This window comes from Hoplias malabaricus, chromosome 2 (genome assembly GCF_029633855.1).
Source record: "Hoplias malabaricus isolate fHopMal1 chromosome 2, fHopMal1.hap1, whole genome shotgun sequence".
Lineage (NCBI taxonomy): Eukaryota > Metazoa > Chordata > Actinopteri > Characiformes > Erythrinidae > Hoplias > Hoplias malabaricus.
In genome coordinates, this window is record NC_089801.1 from 15,689,666 (window position 1) to 15,709,150 (window position 19,485).

The 19,485-nt window shown below is 38.0% G+C and overlaps 1 protein-coding gene across 1 annotated transcript in view; it reads right to left on the minus strand.

Annotated features, from left to right (window-relative positions):
- Positions 1-16,446, minus strand: part of ptprdb (protein tyrosine phosphatase receptor type Db) — a 65,996-nt gene extending 49,550 nt beyond the window's left edge. The window contains exon 1 of the mRNA XM_066649298.1: positions 16,161-16,446. The gene's annotated coding sequence lies outside the window, so the exon portion shown is untranslated. The remainder of the gene's footprint in view (positions 1-16,160) is intronic.
- Positions 16,447-19,485: the final 3,039 nt, after the last annotated feature.

The following is a 19,485-nucleotide window of genomic DNA, read 5'->3' on the forward strand; positions in this document are numbered from 1 at the left end:
ATAAAAACCTTATTAAATGTGATTCAGGCCAGCCCTGTGTCAGGAGCGAGGGGCGGATTGAGGGAGGCGGACGCACTCGCTAAAACACAGCTTTTTAATAAATGAAAACAACAAAACAGAGACCTTAACAAAACGAAAACAAACAGGGAGCTAACCAGGCTAAACTAAACAAGGGGAGCTAAACAGGGCAAACGGGACTGACAGACTAAAGAGAAAACGAAGGAACGAGAGAGGAAAAGAAACGACGACACGAAACAACGACTAGGGAAACAAACACGGAGAAACTGTGGAGACAGACTCGAAAACACGACCGACTAGACATGAGAAAAGTGAAATGAGAAATGAGAAATGTACGACAAACAGGACGTGACACAAGAGGGCTTAAATACAGACACAAACGAGACACACCTGGACAGATAACGAGGACGGGCTAACACATGACAGACGAGGAGGCGGGACAAAGGCGGAGACTAGAATATAAACAAAACATAGCCATGTGCGAATAAAGCACATGGCGGGGACAACAGACTGACAGGACGAAGGCGTGACACCCTGTAAATTATCTGGAAAAAAAACAATAAACAAAGCAATTTGGATAAATATATAATTTTCTCTACAGGGTTACAAATTCAGTAAAAAGAATAAAATACAGATAATTTAGCAAAGTAGCCCTGTACTGCAGTGTAATTAGCACAACATAAAATACTGGCTTGAAATAACAAATAAAATGATGCTAGGATCCAGATATCACACTGCATTCCTAATAATACCTCCAACTGTGCCAGCTCTGGTAAATGCCATTTGAGAATGCAGAGCTGAGTACGTGCAGAGTATCATTCAGGGAATTATACAGCGCCATGACTAATTATGACTCTCATGATTGAGTGATGTGGACAAACACATTTATTTCCTTTGGGAAAATTAGCAAAACCCCACAACTCTATTACCCTAGAGGTACCCTCATTTCTCCTCTACAGACGATCTGACCTTGACACAATTGGTCCTAACAAACAATTCTTAAAAATTATTATAAGTCAAATTTAAGCAAAGAAGTCAACATCTGGGGCAGAACAGTTGGCAGTCTTGGTTTCAGATAGTATTGATTCAAAACCCCTAATTGATAGGAAACTGGGCTGCATTTAATATCCGGGAACTACTGAAATGGAGGCAACGAAGCTTTCAGCAACTAAGTCGTGAAGATGTCCAATCTGACAGCTTTATATGAGCTTTATAAATCCTGCTGAGTTCACTGGACCAAGCCGCTTTGTAAAGCTCCCTTGTTCTTGACACATGGAAGCTTCCTGATTTTGTATTATTTCTAAATACACTGTCAGATCAGAGATCAGTTCTGATAAAACAGATCCTGTAGCAGATACAATCTTGCATCTTAAAAATGAATCTTAGCTAAAATAAAACTGATTTGTTCTTTTTAGACTTTTGATTAATTATTTATTCATTGTTACTAATTATTATATTAGACATGCTGAAATAAAATACAATGCATATACATGTGTAACCTGGCTCTGTTTCTTATTATAAAGGAGAGGAGAGCAGATTACTTTCAAATATTACTTATCATCATGCAGTTTGCCAAAACATCATTACCTATTCATGTAAACTTAATTTTATTGATTTTGAGTCGCACTCACACGACTCCAGGGACCTGGAGGTTGTGGGTTCGATTCCTGCTCCAGGTGACTGTCTGTGAGGAGTTGGTGTGTTCTCCCCGTGTCCGTGTGGGTTTCCTCCGGGTGCTCCGGTTTCCTCCCACGGTCCAAAAACACATGTTGGTAAGTGGATTGGCGACTCAAAAGTGTGTGAGTGAATGTGTGTGTGTGTGTGCACCCTGGCGCCCCCTCCAGGGTGTATTCCCGCCATGCGCCCAATGATTCCAGGTAGGACCCACCGCGACACTGAATTGGATAAGCGGTTACAGAGTCTTTATGCTATGATTAATGTCTGCATCTCAATATATGAAACTCATGTGGCATGGAAAAAGCAGTAAAATCAAACATATCTGCAGAATGTCCAAAATCTTTACTGTATGTGACAGACAACCAACTTCTGCTCCCATACCTTAAAATACAATTACATTTTTGAAAATTTTAGCTTACACTCAAATACAACTTTGTAACAAATCTATGCATTAATTAGGGCAAGTATTAACTCAGCAAAAATGCTATTTCAATTGGATTCTGTAAGGCACATCCTCATAACATGGATAAGCAGTGTGAAGGAGGGTAAGGATACATTTATATGTATTCAATGTCATTCTGGACAAATGTAAATGTATGGTCAGGGTTTGCTGGAAAGATTTTGGTTTGATGAAGGGTTCATTTCTGAGGTGGAACCTAAATAAGCTTTTGGAAAAAGAAGGATGGTCTCTGCACTAGACTTTTTGAATTACACACTGCCTTTATCCTACTCCAGTTCTTGTGCCCTTTGGCTCCACATTTTTCACTCAGTTTAGTTTGTGACAAATGTGCTATATCAGCATCGCTGACCTGATGATGACAGCACATGGCTCATCAGGCTTGAGGTGAAGCCTTCTTGACCATCTAGGGGAGAAAAAGCTCTTGTACGCAATAGTGCAGACAGTAAGTTGGTTTATTTTCTGTTGGGTTGATCGTGAATAACAAGGAGATTTTCTGAAGAATGCTAGAAAACCTAGGATCTGAGCTATGGTACTGCTGCCACTACAATTTTGTTCTAAGCATTAACTCTAGACCTTTTTAATCAAACTTTTTTTTCTATTTAACTGATTCACAACACAAAACAGCATTCATAAAAACTGTAATGGGAAAAACACATTCAAGGTCTAGCAGAGCAAACAGCATACTGCTCAAAAAGATATAGGTAATGTAAGGAAAATATATTCACCACAGCTGCTAAAAGCCTCACATACTTTTACAGCAAACTCAATAATTAAGATATCCAGCCCATAAATGTGTAATCAGAATTCTTCCAGAAATCAGAGAGAGGGGGGGGGGGGGGGGGCTGAATCGCACTAAGTGAAGTTGCATTAAATATGGATTGTGTGCATGGGAGATTGCCATGGACAGGGTATGTTGGGAATTGCCATGGTAACTCTGCTCCCATGGGTATCGCACTTGTCACGTCCCATCACATCAGCGGAATACACAGAGTGGCTCGCGACTCTCTCATGCGTGCTGCCTCCCCCTCCTTCTATCCATTTTTTATTCCTCCTCTGCACTCAGAGGCTTCCCTTGCTTTTACCGTGCTGAGAGAGGCAAGACTACATGTGTCACTTCCTGTAGGGATTCACACAGGAGGAGCTTGGGAGTGAAGAGGGTGGGGGCACTAATAAACACACACACACACACACGATCTAGCTGTCATCGTGTGTGTGCAAGGATGCGCCTGGTAGAACTAGGTCAATCTGATCCCTGACTCATGTCATACCGGAGACCTTCAAAACACATATGCCCACACACACACACACGCACTCACACACACACAATCTGCTTCGTTTGGACAACATATCACATCAGCTTAACGCAATCCCCAACATACACGTGCACACCCACACACAATGATAAAAATGAAGGGACCCGACCATTTGATTTCACTTTAAGATGCAATATGATTGACGGATTTAAGAATGGATAGATAGATGAGTAGTAAATGGACAGAAGGACAAATGGATAGACTGACAGATAACTTTATATATCCCAGAGGGACAATCAAGATTTACAGCAGCGTAGTAAAGTATTTAAAAGAACAAAGAAATCAACATCAATACAGATGTATAAGTGTGGTAGGATATAATAAAATACAAGGCTACATATGCATATTGATGCATCTACTGCTTTTATGTTTTATGTTTATGCCATTTAACTTAATTTAAATAACATTTATGTGTGACTTCACCCACGGCTGCATTAGTGCATTTATATTGTCTCTTGGTGAGTCTTTAACAAAATCGATCCTGAATCTTTTATGAGAGAACTGCCATGCCTATAAGATTCTTTCATTATTTTTACAACCCTAATAAACACCATAGGTAATGTGTAATATCCACCATTATTCACCTATGATGTGCATGAATGTGTGTCCAGGTTTGTGCCTGGATTATGCTCGTCTTACTGTGCTGTGTTTAGGCCATATGTTAAACTGCCCAATCTGAACAGCACAAAGATCACAATGATAATCTGATATTTCCCTTCCATCCCATTGTGCAAAAGACATAAGCTGATGAATGTGACAGAATAAAACAAGATAGCCTGGTCTGCTGACTCATCAAACCCTCAACTCTGTTGCAATTCCAAACAGGTAGAAGAGAATAATGAGAGAATTAATCAATACTAATTATCTTTACAACCAATCTCATTATCTAATTTTCCTGCACTAACACAATTAGCCTTTCATTACATGCTACTGAATTACATCTATAGGCCTAACAAGTGCATTCAACAAGGTGAACAATAGCTCACACTCATGAATATACAATCCACTACACAGATTCTAAAGGGCAGCTTCTCAGACACATACAGTTTAGACTAAAATACTACCGGGTTATGATTATTTTTACATTTGGAGATGGGATAACCCTAAATTGCCACAGGCTATATTTAATATTTAGGAGCAGTTCACACAGAACACGAAATCTCTGTACGAATTACAAATCTGAGCTTTCTACCCAATTTTTGCATTGCTGCCTAAGAAGTCCCTAATGCAATACATTTGGAATGGGGAGTAGTGCTACTCCATCTGATCCAATCCCACAGAAGTATTACTGTAGCACAAATGGCAATGGACTGTGTGTTCTCAAAATGTTGATCATAGCCAGGTTTAACATTTTCAGCAGTTTCTGCTCCAATAGCTTTTCTAGAGGATAGGATCAGACGGGCTAGTCTTTGCTTCTCTTGTGAATCGGTGAGTCTAGGGTGCCTACGACTCTGTCAGTAGTTCAGCAGCTGTCCCTTCTTGGACCAGTTTTGGTAGGTACAAACCACTGCACACCAGGAATACCCCGCAAGGCCTGTCATTCTGGAGATGCTGTGATGAAAACATTATGACCATCACAGTTTGGCCCTTGTCAGAGTCACTCAGATCCTTTCGTTGTCCAATTTTTCTGCTTCCAGCACATCAACTTCAGGAACCTTTATATATATTAAACCCCTTGACAGATGCCACTGTAACTAGATAATCAATGTTTTTACTTTACCTGTCAGTTACCATCGTTGGCTGATTGTTAACTAGTATTGTAATGAATGTAAGGGCATTATTACAATAACAGATATACAGTATTATATGGTATTAATGGTAAATGTAAGGTGGCTTATTACATCACTGTATTAATATATTTTATATTTAAACCTAATATATGTTGATATAATATTTTAAAAATGTTTTTAGGTGAAGGAGAATTACACAATGAGATTATTTACAGGGCACATGTCAAGGGGTATCTCTCTATGCAAAAAGAGACATCTTGAATAGAAGGATTATGAATTGTTTGTGTGTAGTTTTGTGCATGTGAGATAAGTTGTATGTGAATTTGTGTGCGTGTCATTGTGTAGTGCTATATGTGAGTAAACATCCATCACTGTATATGGTACATAGGCCTATCACTGACTCTGGTTATATGTATTACTAAGAGTGTGCATCTGTGTGTGTTTCAGTAAAGGCTGTGTGCTCACTAGCCCAATGGTTACATAAACGGATTTTCAGTATTATGAGGGTAGACGCTTACCCAGCAGTGCATGATGCTAAGAACTGGGGGAAACACAAATGATTGTATTCCTGCATTTCCTTTAAACATGCAACATGTTCTGCTACCACAACAACATAAAACCAATCAGATTAGGATTTTAGGGGTTGGATTTCTTATATTTCAGGGTATAATTTTTCTGGTGTCCTGAGGTCAAATGGCATTCAATGCATGGCATTTAAACACTTAAAATGAGTTTTGTTCTGACTGGCTCTACTGTATTTGCCCTTATATCAAAAGAGTGAAGAAAAAAACTACGAAACAGGGACTTTATTCTGTATTGCCCTCTAGAAATATGTACAAACCAATCTAAACTAATCCCTCTTTAAATATGATCAAGCTCTTTTGGTAGGTACAAACTATTTTGTATTCACATTAGGGTTTGGCAATGTAACAATGATACCATATAATGATATTCATTCACTTCACTCGACTTTATGCTCATAGGTATGAGGCTTTATCCTCTGAATGTGTGTGTTTTGCGCCTCAGTTCACAAAATCTTCAACTATGGGTTTCTAAACCACAAGTGCCTGTTAGCTGGTCATCTATGCTTCTAAACAATATAGAGCCTGTCTTATTTCATTTATTTTTTAACTTTTCTTTTTCTCCAGCACCAGTTGCTGAAATTTGCTCTCTCAGGAACTGATTTTTTATCATGAACACATGTCGGTGTGCACTGTCGGGCTGTGCTGAACTGAACTAAACTGTCCAGTGGTGAAAACTCTTTATTCGACCCACACTCACAGATAGGAGGCTCACACAGCCTGAGAGTGCACCCCCACGCCATGGTAATACTGTATACCGTGTTACTATATTGAGACGGGATCATGGTATATGGATACCGCCCATCCATATTTCTCACTGGAAATAACTGTACCTCAGACTCCTATAAAAATATTCTTTCATCTTAATTCAAAGATGTCGTTTCACTGACAGGTCTAGGCAAACACAAACAAATCTCAAAACTAAACAGAGGAACCAAATTGCATAAATTTTATAGTATTAACCCTAGAAACTAGATTAGGAGAATTATTCATTCTTAAATATATAAAGTCTTTCAATAAAAAATATTATTATTATGCCTTATAAACTAAAAGAACCCAGTGGAAAATACTAGTTTAAAGAACTTAAAACATTTATTCATTGTCTGTAACTGCTTATCCAGTTCAGGGTCGCAGTGGGTCTGGAGCCTACCCGGAATCACTGGGCGCAATGCAGGAACACACCCTGGAGGGGGCTCCAGAAATACACATACCCACTCACTTTGAGTAGCCAATCCACCTACCAACATGTTTTTGAACTGAAGCACCCAGAGGAAACGCCCGCAGACACAGAGAGAACACACCAAACTCCTCACAGATGGTCAGGAATGGTGCTCAAACCTGTTGTGCCACCGTCCTGCCTTTAAATAAAACTCTGATAGAAATAAATAATAAGTTGATAGCAATTATTTTCCACAGTGGATGCCTTTCAGGATAATGTTTTTGCATTAAAACAATGTGATTTTTCACCTGTAGGTTTATGTGAATAAACACTATGCTATGAAACTTTTGGAGGTCTACAGTAAAAGTATTGTTGGACAATTGTTTAATGTATTACTATTTATATACATTCATTCATTCTCTGTAACCGCTTATCCAATTCAGGGTCACAGTGGGTCCACAGCCTACCTGGAATCATTGGGCGCAAGGCAGGAATACACCCTGGAGGGGGCGCCAGTCCTTCACAGGGCCACACACACACATTCACTCACACCTACGGACACTTTGGAGTCGCCAATCCACCTACTAACGTGTGTTTTGGGACTGTGGGAGGAAACCGGAGCACCCGGAGGAAACCCACGCGGACACGGGGAGAACACACCACCTCCTCACAGACAGTCACCCGGAGCGGGAATCGAACCCACAACCTCCAGGCCCCTGGAGCTGTGTGACTGCGACACAACCTGCTGCGCCGCTGCGCCACCGTGCCGCCCTATTTATATACATTCTTGTTAAAAACTAAATATAAATTGTGGTATAAATTATGTCAGAGTTGAAGGGCTGATTTCTCATTCCAATTATTTTCACTGTCTTTTCAGAGCAAGTATGTACTATCTCAAACTCATCATCACAGCTGGTATAGATATTTGGCTAAAAAGCCCTTTTCTCTTCACACCACCACCTCCTCTGTTTTCTGAAAAAAATGTGTGAACTGCGGTGCCCCTTAAATAAGCTGATGCTGATGCTGATGCCATGGATCCTTACAACGTGTAACAGTTTTGACCTGAATTTAAGAAGTAAATGTGTGTTCTTCTGCACCTGTGGGTTTTCACACATTTTGGGCCTTTTTCACTCCCTTTCAATGGCTGCCTACATTCAAACATCTATTAGAAATAAGACTGCTGGAAGTACCGCTTCTAGTAATACTTTACAACATTTAAACTTTGCTTCCCTTCTGCTTTGATATACATAAATGTACAATATACATAATCCCATCTGACCTATATTATGATTTCTGAAAGATGATTCAGAAGTAGGCCATTGTAAGTTTCTTAATTAATTAGTCATGCAAGTGCATACTCTTCATTCAAAGTGTATACTGTTACATATTTTTCTTTGCAGAAAGAGGATAATAACTGTACATGCCAATATGCTGACTTGATACTGCATAGTGTGCCTTTCCTGTCACAAGACAGCCATACAAGATTGGTCTTGGGTAGTGAAAGAAATCCGCCAAGTTTCATGGTGACTTTGTGCAGTTGTTGAGAAGACAATACAGTTGCAAGCAATGTTTTCTCAAAGATTAAAAAGGCTTCAGATCCTGAAATTCTTCACCAAACTTTAATAATCACACATTACACAAACCCAATTTTCAGAAAAGGTGGCAATTTTTGTAAAATGCAGTGAAACGCAGAATCTCAAATTTGTTCATTCTCTAAAAGTTGAGTTTATTTTTTTTCTTTCAGATATAAACACATTTAAATTTGGTACAAAGGACATCTTATATCACATTTTAAATTACATTGTTTAATCATTTGGGATTAAGGATACGAATTGTTAAAGCTTTTCAACTTGTAACAAGACTTGCTTCAACTGCTAAAAAGACCACAAACAGTTGGTGTTGCCTGATTCTCCTTTTTATGATGTGCCACAGGCGACAGATCTGGACTCCAGACAAGTCAGTCAAGCACATACACGCTTTAGAGGTTTTTTTGCAAATTATGATCATATGCATTCAAATAAACCTGAATGGAAAAAGCTCAAAATTTGTAAAAACACCCAATTCGCAAAAAAAAAAAAAAAAAAAAAAAAACACCTCGCCTTCCTTTTCTCTCCTCTGTACACGTTAGGACCACACTGTTTTCATACAAGCACCACCCGAGTTTCGTATTTTTGCGCATACATACGATATTGTATACATATACAGCACTGTGCAAAAGTCAGAGAACCCAAGAGCATTTCATTTTCCTCTCAAAACATAAAGAACCAATATTATACCACAGAAGCGACCCAGACAACCCAACAAATAATAAATATTAAATCAAACTGTTTGATATAAAGTGTGTTTTTGATATAAAAAACTGTAAAAAGTATTCTGATCAAAGTAAAAAAAACACTCAGATCTCTCAATCGCACTCGTTTTGATGCCACACCCGATCACAGGAGCCTAAATCCTCTGAAGTTATTTTGTAAAAGTGTAGTTTATTTATTTATTGCGCCTAATATTGGCAAAACTTTTGCATGGAAACCCAGCTTGTGTCTATGAAGCCTTGTTGTTGTAGCCTGTACAGAATAAGGCCTAGCATTTTCGTAATAAAATAACAACAGATGCGCCCCGTGACGGACTGGTGCACTAAACAGTGTTTCATGAATTTTCTGTAAACTCTTTTAGTTTTGCAGCAGATACAAAATATGTTTATATATAGAAAACACATTCATATTAGTCATTGAAAATCTTTGTTGTACACTTGTCAATTAACAAAATCAACAAGACAGTAAACAAATCCAATATTCTTATTGTTACTGGATTTTACAAAATGTCCCAAATCTTCTGGAAATGGGGTTTGTACATTTACCTAATTGTTTAGTACAAGTTTTGTTAAAGTATGCTAGACACATCTTTTAAACAACACCAGCAGATAATATAATTGCTTTGGCACAATCCAAACTACTCAGTGGGTTTAAGCAGTTGCCAGTCAATTTCTGAAGCCATGACTGCTTAATTAAGACTTATGTAAGCTTGATCAGTGTCCTCAAATAAACACAGTCAGTGTCCTCAAATAAACTGCACACTTTTACCACATAATTTGCCAGTCATTATGGTTATCAATTATTATGAAATGATTTGCAGTGCACAAATACATATGTTAAAGCTTTTATGCTTTTAACCTTTAAAACAATGACAGAATGGTAATTGAAGGGATAACAAGAACCATGTTCAGTCAAGACACTACATAATCTTGGAAACAGCTTTTCAAAGTGAAAGATGACACAGTAATGGATTATTCATAATCATAGAGTCAACATTCATCAGCACAATTGCAGCAAGTTTTCTAATTGCAGCTTAACAGGGAGCCAGTGATAAATCACCATGATAATGCTCCAGGAAAAATTAGCCCTTTCATGCTGATCTAAGACCAGCTTTGCCCGTGCAAAATCCTGACCTTAAGCATTACAAGACGAACACTAAAAAGCTTCTCAGATCAGCAATTGAGATTAATACCCCTGATAATACCGAACACGATGCAGCATTGCTGTTGCTTTGGTTGCAATATTCTTATAATAAGACAATTCTATGAACGCTTTATGTGACAATGGAACTATTAAGTATGAAGATTAGAAAAGCACACCATTAACAAAACCAAAGCCTAAAAAGCCTATATGTATTTCGGTTTGAACAATCAAAAGTAATAAAAAAAAAAACAGAACCAGGAGAGATAGAATAAAAAAACTATAAAAAAAAAATGCCAATGCAATAAAGGAATAAGCCATAAGAGGCCATGCATTACAGTAAAAGGGCCTACAACCTCCTTCAACATGATATGATCACTGTAATGAATGTTTTGAGTGGCTTACTACGTTTCTAGTCAATATAATATTTTGCAAAATACATCTATGTTCAATACATAGATGCATTTTATACAAAAAAAAATTCACAACAAACTATACTTCCCCTGCACAATGTAGTCTTTAACTGTGAGCAATACTGCTAGGCAACATGAGTGTAAATGCTGAACAATATTAATGCAGCACAGCCACTCCATGAAACAAAATCTGTTCATGTGTATTCAAGGATTTTCGGTTGAGAAGAGAAGCATAGATTTCAGTCCTCTTTCTGAAGGGACTCTTACTCTAAGGGAGAAGTTGCATGAAGTCGAAATGGATTAACAGAGCAATTTATAACACTATTTCTGTCCTGATATTACATTCTTTAGGGAGAACTGAATAAAAGTGACTAGGTTTAATACAGTGGTGCATTATTATGGAATTCAGATGTGGTGACGTGGACATAAGTCTGTGCACATTGTGTATTATTCAACAGCTTGGAACGTGGCTCAGCCAATCAGATTTTAGGATAGAAACTAATAAAACTAAATTTTTGAAGATTTTTATTTGACGTTTACATTTGGCACAGCATTGACACCCACTGAACAGTATCAATTATACTCTGATTGCAAGGAAACATGCAGTTGTTCAGTGTTTCTTATTAATGATATCCATAATGTGTTTAGAAAAGCATACCATGAGACAATTATTAATATTACAGCATTTTGTCATCATCATCAGTGATTTAATATATTGTCCACTCCTAACCTGAAACCCCTCAATTTTCAGTCTCTTCTAAATGTTCTATACATGCACGAGAGCAGGGGTGGATTAAACTCACAGAAAAATCCATCATTTGTTAGGAATTTAATCCTACACAGGTAAGCAAAGCCAGGAAATGCTTCTTGAAGAGACCAATGTAATTTTTGCAAATGATAAATAATGGCCCCCTTAAATATATATATATATAACTGAAAATTATGTTGCATTATCAGTCTATTTTAAAATACAATATTTTATAGATGTTAATCACTTAGTGCAGCATGCATTCTTAATTCCAGTCCTCAGGGAACACTGTATAGCAGTGTTGTGTTTTTCCTGCTCTGCCACACTTGGTTCAACTCATGATGAGCTTAATAATTGCTTGATGATGTGTTAAATCAGGTGTTTCAGTAGGGAAAGATATCATACAGCGAAGGGGCACCCCATTGCTCAGTCTGACAATCACTGCTGTAGGGTAGCACAAAAATGTGGCATATGAAGAACACCAGTAGGAACATTTAAAAACTTACACCTAAGCTAAGAACTCTGATAATGCCAATATACTTCCATATGAACAACAAATTAAGACTCCTGTATATTTAGCAGCCCAGATTCTGCAGATGGTTTTGTTATTAGCTGTCCAATGTAAACAAAAAATACCATTCTCAATTGTAAGCAGTAAAACTATGAGTAATGCATAAAACTAAATATATAATAATAACTATATTTATATCCCATGAGTTCTGTTCACATTAAAGTATATGTGCATATTATTTAGAAAATTCTCAAGGGCTTCAAAAGTAGAATGCCACATGCAGGACCCACAGTGAAAAAATGCAGTGTACATCACTGTAATACTGTAAAACTCTAAAAGGTTACAGGGCTTGAATTTAGCTCAGGTAGTCAATATAACATTTTGAACATAAAAATGGTCAGTTTATGGTACTACCCATCCATATGTATTTTACCTTGTATTTTTTTAGGTAAAAATCATTTTGTATAGGATTAGCTTCTCCTCTGGTTTGTGGTAGCCTTAAGCTGTCTGCAAAAATGCAAGACACAGTCTACACTGCTCTGTGGTGGTGTCTGGAATTCAGACATCTCATAGTTCATATGAGAATGTATAATAATACAGACAAGCCAATTTGCATATCAAAGGCATGCCTCTTTTCAAATTCAAACATTCTCCCTCATCCCTTAATGCTCTCCATATTTTTTGTTATTCATTAACAACCAACCTGTACTAGAAGTGTGCAGGATCATATGGTGACTGCTAGTTGAGGCCTTATCTAGAGAAACTGGTCTAAGATCATGAAATTTGAGGTGATAGTTTTTTCTCACAATAAAGTAATCTTTTCTGCTGCCATATTAAATAGTGCTGCCCTGTTCACATGATTTTACCAATAATGCTAAATGTATCCCAGTATTGTGATTAGGCTCCAAGCGGTGCCAGTAGTTCAGAAAAAAAAGGGCATCTGGCTGTGCACTCAGTGGGCAGGGAAAGATGCAAGCCAGTGGAGGACAACTTAAAATCAGGGATAAATAGAGAAGCACTGCTGAGAATGCCACAACAGCTGGCCAGTGGACAACCTACATTCAAGGCTGACAGATTGAAACTCTGATGCCAAAGCTGTTATTTGCACCAATACACTCCTAAAACCAAACAAGAACTGCTGCAACTGGCAAGTTTGTTTTATACACTGCAACAACAAAAAAATAGTCAATATGAAAATGTACACGTTATGGATGGGTAATAAAATATTGCTTGCATTTAGAAGATTCATTCATTCATTCTTTCACTCATTGTCAGTAACCGCTTATCCAGTTCAATCCAGGTCACAATAAATCTGGAGCCTACCTGGAATCACTGAGGCAGGAACACACCCTGGACCAGGCACCAATCCATCACAGGGCACTACATACTCATACATTCACCCTAGTGTGTTTGTGTACTGTGGGGGAAAACCCACACAGACATGGGGAGAGCACACCAATCTCCTCTATTTAGCAGATAGCATTCACAAAACAGACAAATCTGACTTTTAAGGGCTGATTAAATTTGCAAATTAATGTAAATAAATAAATCTATAGAGCTACATAGAGTTAAATAGCACTCATTACTTAGTACCTATAAAAAGACAAGAACATGTACAAATGCACCGTAAGCACAAAGACACTACTGTAATATCTACATTATTCATACCAAACTGTATGCCACAGAAGCTCCACCTATGTCATAAATGTGCAACCATGTGTGTTCAAAATGTGCCAAGACTTTGCAGAAAGTATGCAGAAGAAGTTAATTATTCAAAATGTCTTTTTTACCCTCATTCTGTCTTGTCTGCCTCTTGCAAAACTTACCACCCCAACCAACGAGATTTAAGTGAAATAGTGGTCATTTGGTCATTTGGCAAATAGTTAATGTTACCTAAGGCTATCTGGCTTTTGTGACCTTATGTACAACATAGGGGCAGAAAAAGGATAGTCTGAAGATTTTTATTATTATTTTTTTTCTGAAAGAAGTACACAGCTTCCTTTTTATATTCTTCATGCTCGCACTTCCAAAATTCACACATTCGTACAGCTAAAGTTCACCTAGATGAACTTAGTGCAAAGCAAAAATACTCACTACCAGAAGCCAATTTCTTTTTCACATTCCTGTATCCTATTCATTCCATTTAACATTTTCCCACAAGGCAGATTTTACCTGCATTTGGTGTGACTGTAGCTTAAGACTTGGGCAGGCATGTCAAGAATACTCAAGAATACTGATGGCAACCTGACCTTGATCAAGACAAAGCAGTTATAGAAGATGAATGAATGACTTTTCAATATTATGTGTACACTCGACAACTACAGACATCTTTATATACCTGACACTGACTTATATATAAAATGGGATGCTATATAGAGATACAAAAGTGCTCCAGGTCACAGCTGCCACTGTCCAAAATGACATTTAGAAATGGCAGTATAGGGAAACTATGTTAAAAATCTGGAACTGGAGCAAAAATATAACTCAAATAGAACTGTGTGTATGTTGGCCATAAGGCAAATCAAAACTCCAGTATGACAGCAGAGGACCTGCAGGAAAGTTTAGCTGTCAAAAATGTGATGGTACACTCTTCTACTTTGAAAAGTGGCTTAAACAAATATGATCTGTATGTATCAGTTAACAGAAGTAAACATTACCGGCAACCTAATCACAAAAATAAGTGACTGAAATGTTTAGGTAAACCCAAGTGTCTGATGATACAACTCATGGACTGAAGAGATTTAAAGGGGATGAATTGGCCACTATCACCATAGGCAAGTTTGGAGAATAAAAGAGCCACATATGATTGAAATAGCCCATTACTAACTGTATAAATGGTGGTGCATAGTGTGTGAAAGGAAATGCTTTATGTATAGATGGAAGATAAGATTTCACAAAAAACATCAGCAAAACATGGAAATAAATGTGGCACAATCTGTCAAGAAACAAAAGATGAAAAGCAAATGGCTTCTACAATGATCCAAAGCATACCCCAAAATTAAGATTTTGCAATGGCCGTTAAAAATCCCCTGTCTTGAACATCAGTAAATGTATATATGTGGCTTTTAAACAAACTGTCCATGCAAGATAGCCATCAACAAATCATTTCCTTTTTTTTTTGTTGGTTTAGGAACATTCACCCATTCCCATGCTGAATACTTTTATTATGATATATACCTGGGTTACAACAAAAGCGTTTGCAAGCAACGATATCTTCCAAAGAATATTAGCAGGTTTTGCTGATCTAATATTCTTGTAATACGTATGGTGGGTTTGTCCTTTTGTCATTGTATGAATTTCTAAATTCTACAAAATAAATAAATAAAAATAAATAAAAAATACTAGGAGGTTGCTGAAACCTATGCCCAGGCATTACAGGTGTATACACTAAATATAGCCTATGTAATCAAATGCATAAAGTTGTATTATATTTTAAAATGAACAAAAAATTGTTGGGAACAGAGAATTTCTGTTTAATTTTCACATCACAGAAGCTCATATATACTTCCCCAAAATAATTCTTGCACGTTGAAAATCTCTGAGCACTTTTGTTTAGTGCAGCCTAACGAGAACAGTTCAGCTTTACTTCAGTCACCCACATGAAAAAAACTCTTCAAGCCAAGCAGGTCAGTGACTTTTCTTAGGAGAAACGCCCATAGTGTCTCTAAGCGTTGGTTAATGCTGAGCCACCAACACCTCGCCGTTTATCGTGTGCATTCGGTTTTACATATATAACTAAAATAACCTCCGATGAGATATATAGCCTACAGTGCGCGAAAAATGCCCCTTCAGCACATTTTCCCTGAGGTGAGCTCTAGTGTTTAAAGCTGGGGGAATGACTGTGCGACTGTGGATGTAAAAGGCTGAGGAAAATGTGGCTGAACAAAACCTGTGCCAGTTAACGTTTCAGTGCCTCGTGTTCGCCAGCTAAATAAAAAACGACTCAAAGAAACTGAAAAGGCTTTGAAAACCCCTGAAAAGAGGAACCTAGCTATATCGACAGTATATATTAAAAGCCCTCAGGTGCTGGTCTAGTAGTCTATTCATACGGGTATTATCGTTGTTTCTGGGCAAAAAAAGCGAAGGATTTTTGTCGCCTACCTGAGTGAACATCTCTCTTCAGGCCAGTTTGGTCGCACGGTATGAGAAAGGTAAACGGTAGCGTTAAACGTTTGGACACCGCCGTTAAACTCGACTAGGTCTGCATTACCGACACTGACGCCGTCCACCAACGGCTCACGGGCAGATGCTGAGAATAACGGCTCCTCCGCGCGACCGTTAGAAACGAAAAACTCGCTTATATTTTAGAGAAGAGAAAGAACACGAAAATCAAATAAAAAAAACAGCTGTGAATACGTTCAGCTCTCCAGCTCACAGCTCCCTCCCTCCCTCCGTCTATCTTTCTCTCTTTCTTGCTTTGTATCCCTCTATCTTCCTCTCTCAAAGATGAACGCGCAAGCGCGCACACGCCAAGCTAAAAAAATGGTGACGTCAGGGAGGCGCGAAAACGCGTCTGAGACTGGTTGGGATGAATTATTTGGATCCACGCAGAAACTCTGGACAGTTTTCTATTATGGCCTTCTTATGGTCTTCTTTATGTAGGTTACAGTGAATTCAGGACAGTGAACAAAAGGCTGTTTCAAGAGCTGAAGGTTCCTGTGTATTTTTATGTAAATAGAGGCCCAGTTCCAGAGCAAAATTTCCAAGGGTCAGTGTCAAACTGTGACCTTCGGCCATAGAGTTGTAAGTTTCAAAAGACAGATAACAAAAATACCTCAGCACCATAAGAATTGTCAAGCCACCTCACTCTCAACAAACATACGTCTTTCACTTGCATCCTCTGAAATTTATTTTAAAGACTAATTTATTCCAAGCTGCAACTTCTTATTGAACAAATGACAAATCACATTTACAGATACCACTGTACTAAATCTTAATCAGTAAAACTTCTCATTCAGAATCACATTCATTTATTTGAATTCATCCATTGTCTGTAACTGCATATTCAGTTCAGGGTTGCAGTGGGTGCAAAGCCTACCCAGAATCCTTGGGTGGAACACAGGAACACACCTTGGAGGGGGTGCCAGTCCTCAGAGACATGGGGAGAACACAACAAACTCCACACAGACCCGGAGCGGGGCTCAACCCCAAGACCCCAGGACCCTGGAGCTGTTATACACTATACTACATTTAACTATGCATTACTTCAGAACATAAACGTGAGAAGTCATGTCAGCATTAAGATGACCATCAAAAGTAAACATTTGTCATTGACTGTCATTGCTCTTGCATTTAAGCTAAACATGATGGGTGACTTGTGCACTTATGTATTAGCAGTGGGGAACCCTAAAGGTCTTGCGCTTTTTCAAACATGTTTCAAATTTATTTATTGCAATACTTCATACTCAGTATTGATTTGAGTTTTCCATATATGTACAGAGACAGTTTCTTCCTTTCGTATTTCAGCCAAACTGAACTGAAGGCCAAACAATTTCAGTGTGTTTAGTGTGTAAGTAGGTAAGTCCTGTAGGTAAGTGTGTAAGTCCTGTTCTATATATATATATTCATTCATTCATTATCTGTAACCGCTTATCCAGTTCAGGGTCGCGGTGGGTCTAGAGCCTACCCGGAATCATTGGGCGCAAGGCGGGAATACACCCTGGAGGGAGCGCCAATCCTTCACAGGGTAACACAGACACACACACACACATTCACTCACACACTCGCACACTTTTGGGTTGCCAATCCACCTACCAACGTGTTTTCTTGGACTGTGGGAAGAAACCGGAGCACCCGGAGGAAACCCACGCAGACACAAGGAGAACACACCAACTCCTCACAGACAGTCACCTGGAGTGGGAAACAAACCCAAAATCTCCAGGTCCCTGAAGCTGTGAGACTGCGACACTACCTGCTGCACCACCGTGCCACCATATATATATATGTATCAAATATTTCTTATTTATTTTATATTATTATTTTTATTTACTGTAATTATATATAACTTTATTATATATACACACACATACAAACAGAGACACACGGTATCAACTTTTATCAACTTTTTGTTTACTACATCATTTGAACACCGTAGCTGTTATTGTGTGAAAATCTTATGATGAGTGGACCAATAGATATGCTCCAAAATTTCTTGGAATAAAATCTTTTTACATTTACTTGCACTGAAAGTTAAGAAGGTTTTTTCCTTCTCTTGTAAAGTGATAATTTTTGAGACTTTCATTGAACAGTGATGATATGTGATACACCTTAAATGGAGGATATCAATGCAATGTTGGAGTGAGAGGCAATGCAAACATAACGCATTCAAGGAAGATTCTCACCACTCAATTTCATATCTGCATACCTCCCCTACGCTAGCCTTGCCCGAAACAAGACAAGACTCTAAGACAATATGACCCAATCAGATAAGGGGATCATTGAGCATATAGGTCAGCTGGTTATTTACTGTCTAGTTTGACAGGACAAGAGATGAGTTTAAAATGACAATGCACATCTGGGAACAACTTAAAATTTTAAAAATCCACCACTACAGGGGTTGGCCGCCTCTTTAAAAATTTCACACTCAGTTTGTTTCCACCCTAATAAGTCCAACATTTCCACACACGGATTGCCTGATATTGCTTCTGCTTTTCCCCAGACATCCATGTTATGAAGTCAAGTCAGGCCCTTTTAAAACTACTCTGGTCTGAGATTTCTTTGAACTGAACAAATGGAGTCTCAGGACCAGGCGTATGTCCACATAACATCACATATTTTCACGTTTATTTGAACTTGGGGATGTCTGGACCTCAGAGACAGACACACTCAAACACATAACAAATTTGTATTTATGTCTTTGTAAGTCTTAATGCTTTCTGGGTTAATAGGTATATTTCACTAAAGCTGTCTTAAGAATATATCTTTTTTTTATTTTCATATATAAGCTGGATTAAATAAATAAATAAATAAATAAACAAGTTCATGGAGCCAATCAAATCATATCTAAGTATATTTGTCACATATAGAGTTCTACACTGTGCAACTAGTAGGGAAATATATAGATGGCTGCCCTCTCACATCAGGAAGAAGCAAAAAAGAGATAGAAACCATAAGAAAAGGATATTTAAACAGGTTTAAAAGGGCTAAAATAAAATTTAAAAAAATAAAACAACCATAAAATAAGATGAGATGTATACTGAGATAATAATATCATATAACTAAGCTTAATATACAATGAATGATACGGCATACAGTGGATGATCAATGCTGAGATAACTTGTAACGTACAGTGCAAGACCTTACTTATTCATCTTTGCCGATCAGTTAGGGGACATATGATCCTTCAAAATAGACTAAATACTTTTGCTCTCTCTCTCTCTCTCTCCCTCCCTCACACACACACACACACACACACACTTAATTCAGT